The sequence below is a fragment of the Narcine bancroftii genome, chromosome 7 (assembly GCF_036971445.1).
Source record: "Narcine bancroftii isolate sNarBan1 chromosome 7, sNarBan1.hap1, whole genome shotgun sequence".
NCBI classification, from domain to species: domain Eukaryota; kingdom Metazoa; phylum Chordata; class Chondrichthyes; order Torpediniformes; family Narcinidae; genus Narcine; species Narcine bancroftii.
In genome coordinates, this window is record NC_091475.1 from 175111469 (window position 1) to 175125902 (window position 14434).

The 14434-nt window shown below is 40.7% G+C and overlaps 1 protein-coding gene across 4 annotated transcripts in view; it reads left to right on the forward strand.

The window, feature by feature from the left end:
- sgcg (sarcoglycan, gamma) overlaps window positions 1–14434 on the forward strand; it is a 527276-nt gene that overhangs the window by 69273 nt on the left and 443569 nt on the right. The window lies entirely within an intron of this gene.

Here is a 14434-nt window from a genome sequence, read left to right on the forward strand (position 1 = left end):
CAGCAGTGGGTGGTGAATGTGAGATGGCACTCAAGAATGCATTTATAGACAATGACCATGCATGTTTATGTTGTCCATCTTGGCCAGTGATTTTCAAACTGCCCTATTTCAACTCTCATTCCACCGTGACCAATCCCTATGCCGTAAGTATTCTGTGATTGGTAAGGGATTACGTAAAGTGGTATGTGAGTGGGAAGGGAAGGTTAAGAACCAGTGCTCTCGACCCAACTGTTACTGAAATATTTTGGTTGAGAAAAATTGTCATTGGCCCATTTCCTTTGGAGTTGTGAAACCATGCACATAATGAGTCAATTGGTATGATTAAGACAGTGGTTTTCAAACTTTTTCTTTCTTCCCACATACCACCTTAAGCAATCCCTTACTAATCACAGAGCACTTATGGCAGAGGGATTACTTAAGGTGGAATGTGAGTTTAGGGGGGCAGTTTGAAAACCATTGATCTTGGTCATTGAGATTGCCCTCCCACCACTGATTTCTGCATTTTCATCTTACTAAGCAAAGTCTCTGGTTTTGCATTGTTACACCCAGGGTGACCTAGTTCTTGGTGTCTTTGAGGAAAGTAAATCTGCTATTGTTAGTCTGGTGTCTGAGGTTAACCCCTCTTAATTCCGAACCTATCTTCTGAATTGGGTAATGATCACCCAGTTCAACGGGAAATTGCTAATGTAAAATGTGCAAATTCTACAGTGATCTCTATACCAATGAATGTATCCATACAATGCCCTTAAAATCTGGAAACTACAGATTGACTTTGTCTTTGGTCAATTACTGTGTATTACCCATTTTTGCCTTTTTTAGTTGCAAAGGGCCTCATTGGCATAAACATTACAACAAGAATTTGTTCATCTACTGAAAGCATAATGTGAGCCTCTGCTTGTAATGACACCTCAGAATTTATGAACGCCATCCATGATGGATATCTTTTGTGTCCAAGGGAAATCATCTGCAGTCATTGCTGTCCTGGTTACATCTGCCTGCAGTGCAGTCGAGAACACCTTGTTTCACAACCATCCTGTGAACCATGTGCAATTAATTCAATGCAGAAAGCCAGCACTGGCCTGGTCTTGATACCAAGAGAAGCTGAAGAGCATGGGCTTATTGTGATGCAATGAAAACCTTTTCCCTTCAGTCATCATTAATAAAGTTGCTGTACCAGTTATTTGAATTTTAAATAAAAATGTTGCCTTCTCATGACTAACCTTGGATTATTCCAGGGCTAAGAAGGGTGAATTGATGAACAGAAATTACATGAATCAGGCTAGGCAGGGTTCTTGACTTTTTTCCGTCTAAGGCCCACCAGGCTTCTGGCCCCTTCGTGGTAACGATTTGGCAATAATTTCTTGTCCAAGGGCAGCTTTATGAGAGAAACCGATCTTTAAAAATAATAAATAAAATACTTAAAATTAAATAAAGACCCAGATGGAAACACGCTGTGACCCATGGCCACTGGTTGAGAAGCACTGATTAGAGTATATCAAATAGTAGAGAGTGATACAAATTAAATGGTTAAAATTTGTTTCAAGTCAAGTGTATTGTCATCTGATTGTACAAGTACAACCCAACAAAAGAAGTGCAGGGTTTGCAGCCCAGACATAACACACATACAGACAAACAATAATTATGCAGGACAAGAATGTCATCCGATATTTCAAAGATATTGTTTCCTGAATATGAGAGTCTCGGATGGTCAGTGTGAGCAGTTCCTGGGTCGTTCAGCGCTCTCACTGCCTGTGGGAAGAAGTTGTTCCTCAGCCCGGTGGTGCTGGCTCTGATACCCCTGTATCTCTTCCCCGACAGGAGCAGCAGAAAGATGCTGTGTGTGGGGTGGGAGGGGTCCTCAATCATTTTGCTTTGTTCGAATGTGATTAGCTATTTCTCTACTGGGAAGTCCGTAACCAGGAACTATAACTTGGAAATTAAATCAAGCCATGCTTCAAGAGATGTTTCTTCAGATCAAAGATATTCATATCTGGAAATAGCCCCCAAAAGTTGTTGCTGGGACCAGGTGCATCTTATATTGGTGTTGAGTGATCAGCTGGCTAGTGGGATGGAAGTCAAGCCTGAGAGGTTGAAATCATCCTCGCTTCAAATTGATGACAAAGAATGAGTTTAGTGCTTGTGCCACCCTCCTGTCAAGTGGCTGCGGGGTAATATGTTGTAAAATTAAAAGAATGAGAGCCAGAGAAACAGCATATATTTTGTATCCGAGCAGTGGAATGACAGCTGTTATACCAAGGCAATACTTTTCGAAATTGTACTTTTTTTTAAAAAGACTGTCAGTGAAAGCATTCCTGACAATATTAGCTTATGAATGCTTAATGCTCTTTTGACATTCCTTTTGTCCTCTATTTTAAGGGAGGCATTAAATTATTTAAATCAAAAGATTGTTTCCATTAATATATCTTGGAAATATTATTACAACATGTTATGTGTCTGTGCACTGATATCATTGAGTAATTTCCAGTTTTAACAAACCCTTACAGTCTTCTCAGAATGCAGACCGTTCCATACCTCCATCTGCTATTCTCAGTTCAAATTCTAATGTCCATGCTGCTTGATTAGCTACATTTTTTGTTCTTAAAGTGGAAAATGCCATCATTTTAGAAAATAAACCTAGAGGTGTACTTTTTTCTTTATTCAACCATACATGTTGATGTGATGTGACTGAGCTTCATTGGTAATTGTCATTAGTTTTTACAAAGTCTAGGAAATATGAATTTAGAAAATGCTGTGTATTTTTCTATACATGTTTGGCCTGGAAGTCAGCCTGAAGAAAACTGAGGTCCTCCATCAGCCAGCTCCCCACCCTGACTACCAGCCCCCCCACATCTCCATTGGGCACACAAAACTCAAAACGGTCAACCAGTTTACCTATCTCGGCTGCACCATTTCATCAGATGCAAGGATCGACAATGAGATAGACAACAGACTCGCCAAGGCAAATAGCGCCTTTGGAAGACTACTCAAAAGAGTCTGGAAAAACAACCAACTGAAAAACCTCACAAAGATAAGCGTATACAGAGCCGTTGTCATACCCACACTCCTGTTCGGCTCTGAATCATGGGTCCTCTACCGGCACCACCTACGGCTCCTAGAACGCTTCCACCAGCGTTGTCTCCACTCCATCCTCAACATCCATTGGAGCGCTTTCATCCCTAACGTCGAAGTACTCGAGATGGCAGAGGTCGACAGCATCGAGTCCACGCTGCTGAAGATCCAGCTGCGCTGGATGGGTCACGTCTCCAGAATGGAGGACCATCGCCTTCCCAAGATCGTGTTATATGGCGAGCTCTCCACTGGCCACCGTGACAGAGGTGCACCAAAGAAAAGGTACAAGGACTGCCTAAAGAAATCTCTTGGTGCCTGCCACATTGACCACCGCCAGTGGGCTGATAACGCCTCAAACCGTGCATCTTGGCACCTCACAGTTTGGCGGGCAGCAACCTCCTTTGAAGAAGACCGCAGAACCCACCTCACTGACAAAAGGCAAAGGAGGAAAAACCCAACACCCAACCCCAACCAACCAATTTTCCCCTGCAACCGCTGCAACCGTGTCTGCCTGTCCCGCATCGGACTTGTCAGCCACAAACGAGCCTGCAGCTGACGTGGACTTTTTACCCCCTCCATAAATCTTCGTCCGCGAAGCCAAGCCAAAGAAAGAAGATTCATTACTTTAATAAGAATTCTTGATAATTTTAATAAACTCTTAATGACTATTTACTCTGTGACATTAACAGATGGACGTACCCAGCCAAGCTGGGTAAAAACAACATAGAACACTACAGCACAGGAACAGCCCATTCAGCCTGAATATTGGTGCCAAACATGATGGGCAATTGATGCTAAAACTTTGCTGCTTCCATGTGAATCATATCTCTATTCCCTGCATATTAATGTGTCTATCTAGAAACTTCTTGAATGCTACCATTGCATCTGCATCTACCACTGCTCCTGGCACCCACCACTGTTGGGGGAGGGAGGTGAGGAGGAGAGGGAGAAAAAAAGTCGACCAATATATCTCATTTTAAACTCCATCACTCCCCACTAGCTCTCCTCACCTTAAACACATACTCTAGTAGATAACATTTTTAATCTGTTGACCCTGTCAATCCCTCCCATAATGTTATGCACTCCTATCAGTTCACCACTCAGCCTCTGACACTCCAGGCAAAACCACCCAAGTACATCCAACCTCTCCTTGTAGTGTATACTCTTTAATCCAGGCAACATCCTGATAAATTTCTTTGTACCATTTCCAAGCGCCCTGCACCCTTTCTGTAATGGGATAATATGTGTCCCTAGCTAAAGATCTAAATAGTTCCAATAAAGGCAAGAATACTATAAGCCGTAACCAGGAACTATAACTTGGAAATTAAATCAAGCCATGCCTCAAGAGGTGTTTCTTCAGATCAAAGATGCACAAACATTGCCAGAACTCTTCAGAGGGCAGTGTGTGCATATTCAAGAGCCCATGTTGAATACATGGACCAGCAAAGGTCATCAGAGAAGCTGAGATGCCAAGATCATACATTGTCAAGACAGACTCTGGCAATCAGCTGAGGAGCCACAGAATTCTCATCCGGCCGACACAAGATGTGATGAAGCAGAAAGCTTTTACACCAGCAAAGCCTGCATCACCAATATCAAGTGAGTTATCAAGTGAAGAGCCCACACCCACTAATACCGAAACAGCAACACTGCAGTTGTCAGGTGAAGTACAACAAGCTACATCACCTACATGTGGACCAGCAACACAAAGCCCAACGGTCTCAGCCAAATCCACAAGATGGTGAAGGACCATACTGCCACCAGTGCAATATCGATAAGAACTATTTAAAAATAGTTGTATAAATAAACTAGTTTACTTACTTACAGTTACTTAAATTGCACTGGAAAGAAAGTGATAAAGAACACCACATTTTTCATTATTTTGAGGAGGGATGTTATATAGTCAGGATTAATTGAACTATTTTGTAACCACTGAAGAATACTCCCTTCCCATTGTAGTAACTGTAGTGTACCACTGTGAGGCATATGTATGAGTGTGTGATCAGTTTCCTGAGATGGTGGAAGGCATCAGTAAGTAATCTTTTGTTATTTGAATCTTGCATCTCTAAGTTATTTAAAAAGCCTCCCAAGTAACATAGAGACATATCAAAAGCTAATAAAACATATTGTATCTTGTAATGCAGTATATTTTGATATTACAAACATTTTGTGGAATTACCTTCAAAATAATAATGCCTAAAAAGAATAACTTGTCATCTTTTGTTTGTTGTATGAACACTGAATTTAATTGTTTAACAATTTGGTTCAAACATTAAGCTTAATTCAACATTCAATTCAAATGTTGTTATCCACGTTCGAAAACGTGAGTTTACCTGTCGACTCAGAGGAAATAAAACCTTCAGCCTCGCGCTACCTGTCAACTTCTCCCAACCCATCATATGCTGGGCTCCCGCGAGAGCTCGAACCTCTGAATGACGGTTCGTGAACGAAGTGGCGCGATCTGCCATGTGACCCAGCCCCCTCTGCCTAGAACTGGAGTATCCAAGGTTGTTAAGTTGAGGATGGGTTTGGTTGTGATGGTGGATGGTTGTGCCACCTTCACTGGTTGGTCAGTGTCCAAGTATGCTGGCTTGAGATGTTCCACATAGACTGTCTAGGGTCTACCTTCTATGTTGATGATGAAAACTGTGGCATTGTTTTGTTGTCCTCCTAAGGGCCCCTGCAGAGGTGTTCTGTGGGAATCTCAGCAAAGGAAAATGTACTGGCAGTCCTGGAGGTCGAATGGGACGTATGTGGTTTTGAGACTAAGTTGGGGCATTGAGACTTAAGAAAGCATGCACATCTTCTCACTGAGGTGCATCAACATTGTCGTCGGTGGTTCTTGATGTCTGCATGCGGCCAGGATGAAGTCTCTGATACCGTAAGCAGAGCACCGTACACAAGCTCAGCTGAGGAAGTTTCCAGATCCTCCTTTGGAGACAGTGCGTATGCTTAGCATGACCCACGACAATTCGTTCATCGAGACTCAGCCCGTGAGCCATGTCTTGAGGGATGCCTTCATGTGCCAGTGAAAACGTTCCACTATGCTGTTTGCTTGTGGGTGGTAGGCCATTGTGGGGTGTACTGCGCACCTCTACTGGAGATGTTTTCCCGCAAGCCAAAACCGGTTATCCAGTGGGCAGTGAGGGCATGTGAACAGGTCACAGTGGAAGTGTCGAAGAGAGACCTCTGGCCATCTTATGAATCTGTCGATGATGGTGAAAAGGTGGGTGACACCGCTGGATGGGAGCAACGGTTCTTGATGTAGATGTGGTCGAAATGTCAGTGTCGGGGTGAAGTTCTGCAGCGGCACATTGATCTGTCACTGAATCTTGAAGGTTTCATAGGGAATGCACGGTCTGGCCCAGTCACTGACTTGTTTGCGCAACCCATGCCACATGAAATTGGCTGCAATAAGTTCCTTTGTTGCCCAAGTAGAAGGGTAAGCTGGGCCATGAACCTTGACGAGGATCTGGCATCACCAAGCAGCGGGGGATGATGGGTTTTGGCAGTCCCGTAGACACATTGCAGAGGATTGTGGTGTCAGTGGGCTCAAATCTCACATCCTCTAACTTTAGGTTTGAGATAGCAGTGTGGTAGGCAAGCATCTCTACATCCTCTTGATGGGCGGTTACCATGGCTGTGTAGACAACACCTGGGGCCAGAGCATGGATGGCCATATGGGATATCACATCTGCGACCTGGTTGCTCTTGCCTGTGATGTGCTGGATGGAAGTCATGTATTCCAAGATGTAGGACAGTTGGCGCTGTTGTTGGGCTGACCAAGGATCAGACACTTTGGCAAAGGCAAACATGAGTGGTTTGTGGTCCAGGAAATCCCTGCCCTTGAGAAAGCAGCCTTTTTTTAATTTTTTTTAATTTTTCACACTATAAACCATATTGACCAAGATACATACAGACATTTTTCTTGAATATATACAGTGTCATTTTCTCCCCCTTTTCCCCCCTCCCTTCCCTCCCTCCCTCACCCCTTTCCCATTTATTTGAAGTTCAATCTATAAGATACATTAAACCCGTTAAACAATGTTGTCACTTAATAAAAATAAATAAGAAATTTTACTGAGTCAGTTCTTTTCGTTGTCTTCTCCTTCTGTCATTTTAGGTGGTGGAAGTCCATGGTAGGATTTCTCTATTGTATTTCATGTATGGCTCCCATATTTGTTCGAATATTGTGATATTATTTCTTAAATTATGTTATTTTTTCTAATGGAATACATTTATTCATTTCTATGTACCATTGTTGTATTCTCAAGTTGTCTTCTAATTTTCAGGTTGACATAATACATTTTTTTGCTACAGCTAGGGCTATCATAACAAATCTTTTTTGTGCTCCATCCAAATCGAGTCCAAATTCTTTATTTCTTGTATTACTTAGGAGGAAGATCTCTGGGTTTTTTGGTATATTGCTTTTTGTGATTTTATTTAATATCTGGTTTAGATCTTCCCAAAATTTTTCCACTTTCTCACATGTCCAAATTGCATGAATTGTTGTTCCCGTTTCCTTTTTACAGCGAAAACATCTGTCTGATACTGTTGGGTCCCATTTATTTAACTTTTGAGGTGTGATGTATAGCCTGTGTATCCAGTTATATTGTATCATGCGTAACCTCGTGTTTATTGTATTTCTCATAGTTCCGGAGCATAGCTTTTCCCATGTTTCATTCTTTATCTTTATGTTTAGATCTTGTTCCCATTTTTGTTTAGGTTTACCATTTGTTTCCTCGTTCTCCTTTTCTTGCAGTTTGATGAACATGTTTGTTACAATTTTTTTAATTATCATTGTGTCTGTAATCACATATTCAAAATTGCTTCCTTCTGGTAACCTCAGACTGTTTCCCAATTTGTCCTTCAAGTAGGTATTCAGTTGGTGGTATGCAAACATTGTATCGTGAGTTATATTATATTTATCCTTCATTTGTTCAAAGGATAGTAATTTATTTCCCGAAAAACAATTTTCTATTCTTTTGATCCCTTTTCTCTCCCATTCTCTAAAGGAAAGGTTATCTATTGTGAAAGGGATTAGTTGATCTTGCGTCAATATTACTTTTGGTTGTTGGTAATTTGTCTTATTCCTTTCTACATGAATCTTCTTCCAAATGTTGAGCAGATGATGCAATACCGGTGAATTCCTATGTTGCACCAATTTTTCATCCCATTTATATAGTATATGTTCAGGTATCTTCTCCCCTATTTCATCTAGTTCTAATCTAGTCCAATCGGGTTTTTCCCTTGTTTGATAAAAATCTGATAGGTTTCTTAATTGTGCGGCTCTATAATAATTCTTGAAGTTTGGTAGTTGTAAGCCTCCTTGTTTGTACCATTCTGTTAATTTATCTGGTGCTATCCTCGGTTTCTCCCCTTTCCATAAGAATTTCCTTATTATTTTCTTTAACTCCTTGAAGAATTTCTCTGTTAGGTGAATTGGTAATGACTGAAATAGGTATTGTATCCTTTGGAAAATGTTCATTTTAATGCAGTTTATCCTTCCTATCAGTGTTAGTGGTAAGTCTTTCCAATGCTCTAAGTCGTCTTGTAATTTTTTCATTAATGGATGATAATTGAGTTTATATAGATGGCCGAGATTTTTATTTAGTTGTATACCTAGGTATCGCATTGCTTTTGTTTGCCATCTAAATGGTGATTCTTTCTTGAACTTTGTGAAATCTGCATTATTAATTTACTATCACTTTCGCCAATGCCCCCTTATATAATGCTTTAATCCAATTAATATATTTCTCTGGTAGGCTGAATTTTTGTAGTACTTTGAATAAATAATTCCATTCTACTCTGTCAAAGGCCTTCTCTGCATCTAAAGCAACCGCTACTGTTGGAGTTTTATTTCCTTCTACTGCATGAATTAAGTTAATAAATTTACAGTTATTATCCGTTGTTCGTCTTTTTTTAATAAATCCAGTTTGGTCTAGATTTACTATTTTTGGTACATAGTCAGCCAATCTGCTTGCTAATAGTATAGCTATTATCTTATAATCTATATGACGCTGGTGCCAGTGGATCTTTCCCTGTCTTTGGTATTACTGTAATTATTGCTGTTTTGCATGAATCTGGTATGTTTTGTGTTTTATCAATCTGGTTGATTACTTCCAGGAGAGGAGGAATTAATAAGTCTTTAAATGTTTTATAGAATTCTATTGGGAATCCATCCTCTCCTGGTGTTTTATTGTTTGGTAGTTTTTTTAATATCTCCTGTAATTCTTCTATTTCAAATGGTTTTATTAATTTATTTTGCTCCTCTGTTTGTAATTTCGGTAGTTCAATTTTAGTTAGAAATTCATCTATTTTGTCTTCTTTCCCTTCGTTTTCAGTTTCATATAGTTGCTTGTAGAATTCCCTGAAGTTTTCATTGATCTCTGTTGGATTATATGTAATTTGTTTGTCCTTTTTCCTTAATGCCAATACCATTCTTTTAGTTTCTTCTGTCTTAAGCTGCCACGCTAGAATTTTGTGCGTTTTTTCTCCTAGCTCATACTATTTCTGTTTTGTCTTCATTATGTTCTTCTCCACCTTATATGTTTGTAGTGTTTCATATTTTATTTTTTTGTCTGCCAATTATCTTCTTTTAGTTGTATCTTCCTTTATTGCTAATTCTTTTTCTATATTTGTTATTTCCCTTTCCAACTGTTCTGTTTCCCGATTGTAGTCCTTCTTCATCTCAGTTACATAACTTATTATTTGCCCTCTAATGAACGCTTTCATTGCGTCCCATAGTATAAACTTATCTTTCACTGATTCCGTATTTATTTCAAAGAACATTTTAATTTGTCGTTCAATGAATTCTCTAAAATCCTGTCTTTTAAGTAGCATGGAGTTTAATCTCCATCTATATATTCTTGGTGGGATGTCCTCTAGCTCTATTGCCAATAACAGGGGTGAGTGGTCCGATAATAGTCTAGCTTTATATTCCGTTTTCTAAACTCTACCTTGAATGTGGTCTGATAACAGGAATAGGTCTATCCTTGAGAATGTTTTGTGTCTACCTGAATAATATGAATATTCCTTTTCCTTTTGGTGTTGTTTCCTCCATATATCCAAAAGTTGCATTTCTTGCATCGATTTAATTATAAATTTGGTTACTTTGTTCTTTCTGTTAGTTTTTTTTCCAGTTTTATCCATGTTTGAGTCCAAATTAAGGTTAAAATCCCCTCCTATTAGTATGTTCCCTTGCATATCTGCTATCTTCAAAAAGATATCTTGCATAAATTTTTTATCTTCATTAGGTGAATATACATTGAGTAAATTCCAAAATTCTGAATATATCTGACATTTTATCATTACATATCTCCCTGCTGGATCTATTATTTCCTCTTCTATTTTGATTGGTACATTTTTATTGATTAATATAGCTACTCCTCTGGCTTTGAATTATATGATGCTGCTGTTACATGTCCTATCCAATCTCTCTTTAATTTCTTGTGTTCCACTTCAGTTAGATGTGTTTCTTGTACGAATGCTATATCAATTTTTTTCTTTTTTCAGTAAATTCAACAGTTTCTTCCTTTTGATTTGGTTATGTATTCCATTAATATTCAAAGTCATATAGTTCAACATAGTCATTTCATACTTTGTTTATCTTTCCTGTCTGTTTCCTCATCACCACCTTCCCTTCTTATCCATTTCTGCTTTCTTTTTTTGAACACATTATAAGACAACATTTCTAAAACATAAAATATTTCCACTATTCTCATATCTAAAATTCCTTTAACCCCAATAGTCCCTCCCCTTTCTGAGTTGCCCTTTGTCCCTTGTCGGGCAACCACATCTCCCCTTTCCATTTAGATTTGCGAATCCGCTCGCAAGCGTCAACTGATTTCACAGTGACTGTTATTCTTCCCCACCCAGCCACCCCCAGAAAAGATTTTAATCTTCATATATTACAAAGGTCACTCTCTTAATTCCCTCCTTACTTCCTTTCTTCTCTTTCTTTCCCTTCTTAGTTCTTACCATGACAGAGGTGCACCAAAGAAAAGGTACAAGGACTGCCTAAAGAAATCTCTTGGTGCCTGCCACATTGACCACCGCCAGTGGGCTGATAACGCCTCAAACCGTGCATCTTGGCGCCTCACAGTTTGGCGGGCAGCAGCCTCCTTTGAAGAAGACCGCAGAGCCCACCTCACTGACAAAAGGCAAAGGAGAAAAAACCCAACACCCAACCCCAACCAACCAATTTTCCCTTGCAACCGCTGCAATCGTGTCTGCCTGTCCCGCATCGGACTGGTCAGCCACAAACGAGCCTGCAGCTGACGTGGACTTTTTACCCCCTCCATAAATCTTCGTCCGCGAAGCCAAGCCAAAGAAGAAAGAAACATATCTTCATCTCTCTGTCTGTTTTGTAGTTGTTCTGCAAATTTTCGTCCTTCTTCCGTATCCGAGAATAATTTGCTTTGCTGCCCTGGGACAACTATTTTAAATACCGCTCGGTATTTTAACATAAATTTATAACCTTTTTTCCATAGGGTCCTTTTTGCTGCATTGAACTCCTTCCTCTTCTTCAGGAGTTCAAAACTTATATCTGAATAGAAAAAAAATTTTGACCCTTGTATTCCAGTGGTTTTTTTGTCTTCTCTTATTTTTTTCATTGCCTTCTCCAATATATTTTCTCTTGTTGTATATCTTAGGAATTTTACTAGAATGGATCTTGGTTTTTGTTGTGGTTGTGATTTAGGGGCTAATGTTCTGTGTGCCCTTTCTATTTCCATTTCTTCCTGTAATTCTGGTCTTCCTAGGACTCTGGGGATCCATTCTTTTATAAATTCATTCATATTTTTGCCTTCTTCATCTTCCTTAAGGCCCACTATCATTATATTGTTTCTTCTATTATAATTTTCCATTATATCTATCTTCTGAGCTAACAGCGCCTGTGTTTCTTTAACTTTTTTATCAGAATCTTCTAATTTCTTTTTTAAGTCGTCTACCTCCATTTCTATGGCTGTTTCTCGTTCTTCCACCTTGTCTATTCTTTTTCCTATATCTGTCATGATCATCTCTAATCTATTCACTTTTTCTTCTGTACTTTTTCTTCTTTTTATTTCACTGAATTCTTGTGACTGCCATTCTTTTACTGTTTCCATATATTCTTTAAAAAAAAATATATATCCATGTACTTGCCCTTCCCTTCATCTTCCATTTCTCTGTGTTCTTCCTCCTCTTCTTCTGAGTCCACTCCAGGATCTGTGTCCTTTACCTCTGTCTCTTCTGGTTTTCTTGTTGGGTTGTTTATTTTATTTTGTTGGGTATTCTTGTTCTTCTTATTTTTATTAAAAGTGTCTTGGTGTTAATCTTCTTCCTCTGGGTTGGTCATCTGTTGTTTCTTTGATTTCCTATTTTTATTCTCTTTCTTCTTGTTCTCGTTATTTTCTATGTTTTCCTGTTGAGAGTCTTGCTGTTGTGTTGTACTTGTCTGTTTCAGCTGTGGAGATCTACTCCTCAGCTGGTCCCCCCTCCCGTCAGTGTTAATTTTGTCTTGCGTATCACACATGCGCGAATCCTCGCGCATGCGCGGTTGCGCACATTTGTTTGGCTCCATGAGCCATTTTTGTAGTCCTAAGTTCAGGGTTTCCACTGACCTCAGGGAGCGGGCTTCTCTCTCCATGGCGGGCCTCCTCATACTGGTAAGGCCTTCACCTTCCTCCTCCGACGTCATTCCTTCTTCTTTTCTTCCCGTTGTTTTTGATTTTTCTTTCTTTGCTACCATTTTCTCCACACTTTCACTTTCAATTTGTTATGGTTTCTGTGTTAGTGCCTTTGTTTTTTTCTCTACCTTTTTTACTTTTCTGGAGAGGGCTGGAGTTCCCCTACCGGCCACTACTCCATCACGTGACTCCTCCCCAGAAAGCAGCCTTCTTGAGGCTGAAAGGCATGCACAGGAACTCAGAGCCCAAATGGGGTGATGAGAACTGTTTTGGGGATGTTGCCTTGGTGGACCAGAACTTGATGGTAGCCACATACCAGGTTGATCTTGGAAAATGCCTTGGCACCATCCAGGTTTGCCATGAAGTCCTGGATATGAGGGATAGGGTACTGGACAGGTGTTGTGACCTCATTAAGACAGCAGTAGTCCCAACAGGGTCTCCAGCCCCCAGACGTTTTGGCGACCATGTGAAGTGGGGATGCCCACGGACTGTTTGAGCAGCAAACTATGCCAATTTCCTCCATCCTGCGCAATTCATCTTTGTCCAGTTGGAGCTTGTCAGGAGGCAGCCTGAGAGCATGTGCATGGTCCAGTGGTGGGGATTTCGGGCTGGCCATTATGAACTGGGAGTTATAATGTCTGGGAAATGGGCTAGGATCCTGACATATTTTTTGGTTACCGAGCTGAGGCAGGGTGCAGTCGATTCAGCATGGTGCAAGTCGATTGATTCGAATGTCTTGTAATTAGCGAAATATTGTCTTTTCAAATCAGCCAGCAAGGATTGTGCTGGAGAAAATCGGCACCCAGCAGCAGTTGTGAGATGTCGGCGATGGTAAAGGTCTACTTGAAATGACAGGAGTTTAAGTTGAGCGGGATCGTGCAGACCCCATATGTCTTGATGCTCTTGCTGTTGGTGGCAGTCAGGGGATGTACATTCTTTCCATAATGAGTGTCAATGCTAGAGCAACACACTGACCTCCACTCCCATGTCAATTAGAAAACATCACCCTGAATGATGATCCCATGTCAATGAGAAAACGTCACCCTGAATGATGATCCCAGGTGTAGGGGTGTTGATCTTTTTGGCTGGCTGCCACTACCAAAGGCTGACTGAGGCATTTTCTGGATGCAGGCAGGGTGGTCAGCATTGGTGGGCCATGAACCCTCATCTTTGGTCTTGGTAGCACCACTAATATTTACTGGCACTGTTCAAGGCTGATGTCACTGATGCTCTTTCCATGGAGGCTGGGACAGTCCATATCACTTGGAAAGGCACAGCTGCCACCCGGTTGATAGTTGCCTCCCCCTGCTGTTTGGCTTGCCGTAGTATGTCCGCACGGGCTGCCAGCCATTGCGGGTCAGTGAAATTGTCATCCGAGAAGACCAGACAGATGTCCTCAGGCATTTGCTCGAGAAAAACCTGTTCAAAGAGGAGGCAGGTCCTGTGTCCATCCATCAGGGTAAGCATTTCATTCATGAGTGTGAATGGTTTGCGGTCGCCTAGCCCATCCATATGCAGCAGTTTTTCCGCCTGTTACAGCGGAAGAGACCGAATGTATGCTTGAAGAGCATTTTGATCCCTTCGTACTTGTTGTCAGCTGGTGATTGGTGAATGTAATCGATGATGCATCCAGCAGTTTCCTGGTCCAGCACATTGACCATGTAGTACTACTTTGTGGCGTCGGCAGTTATTTGGCG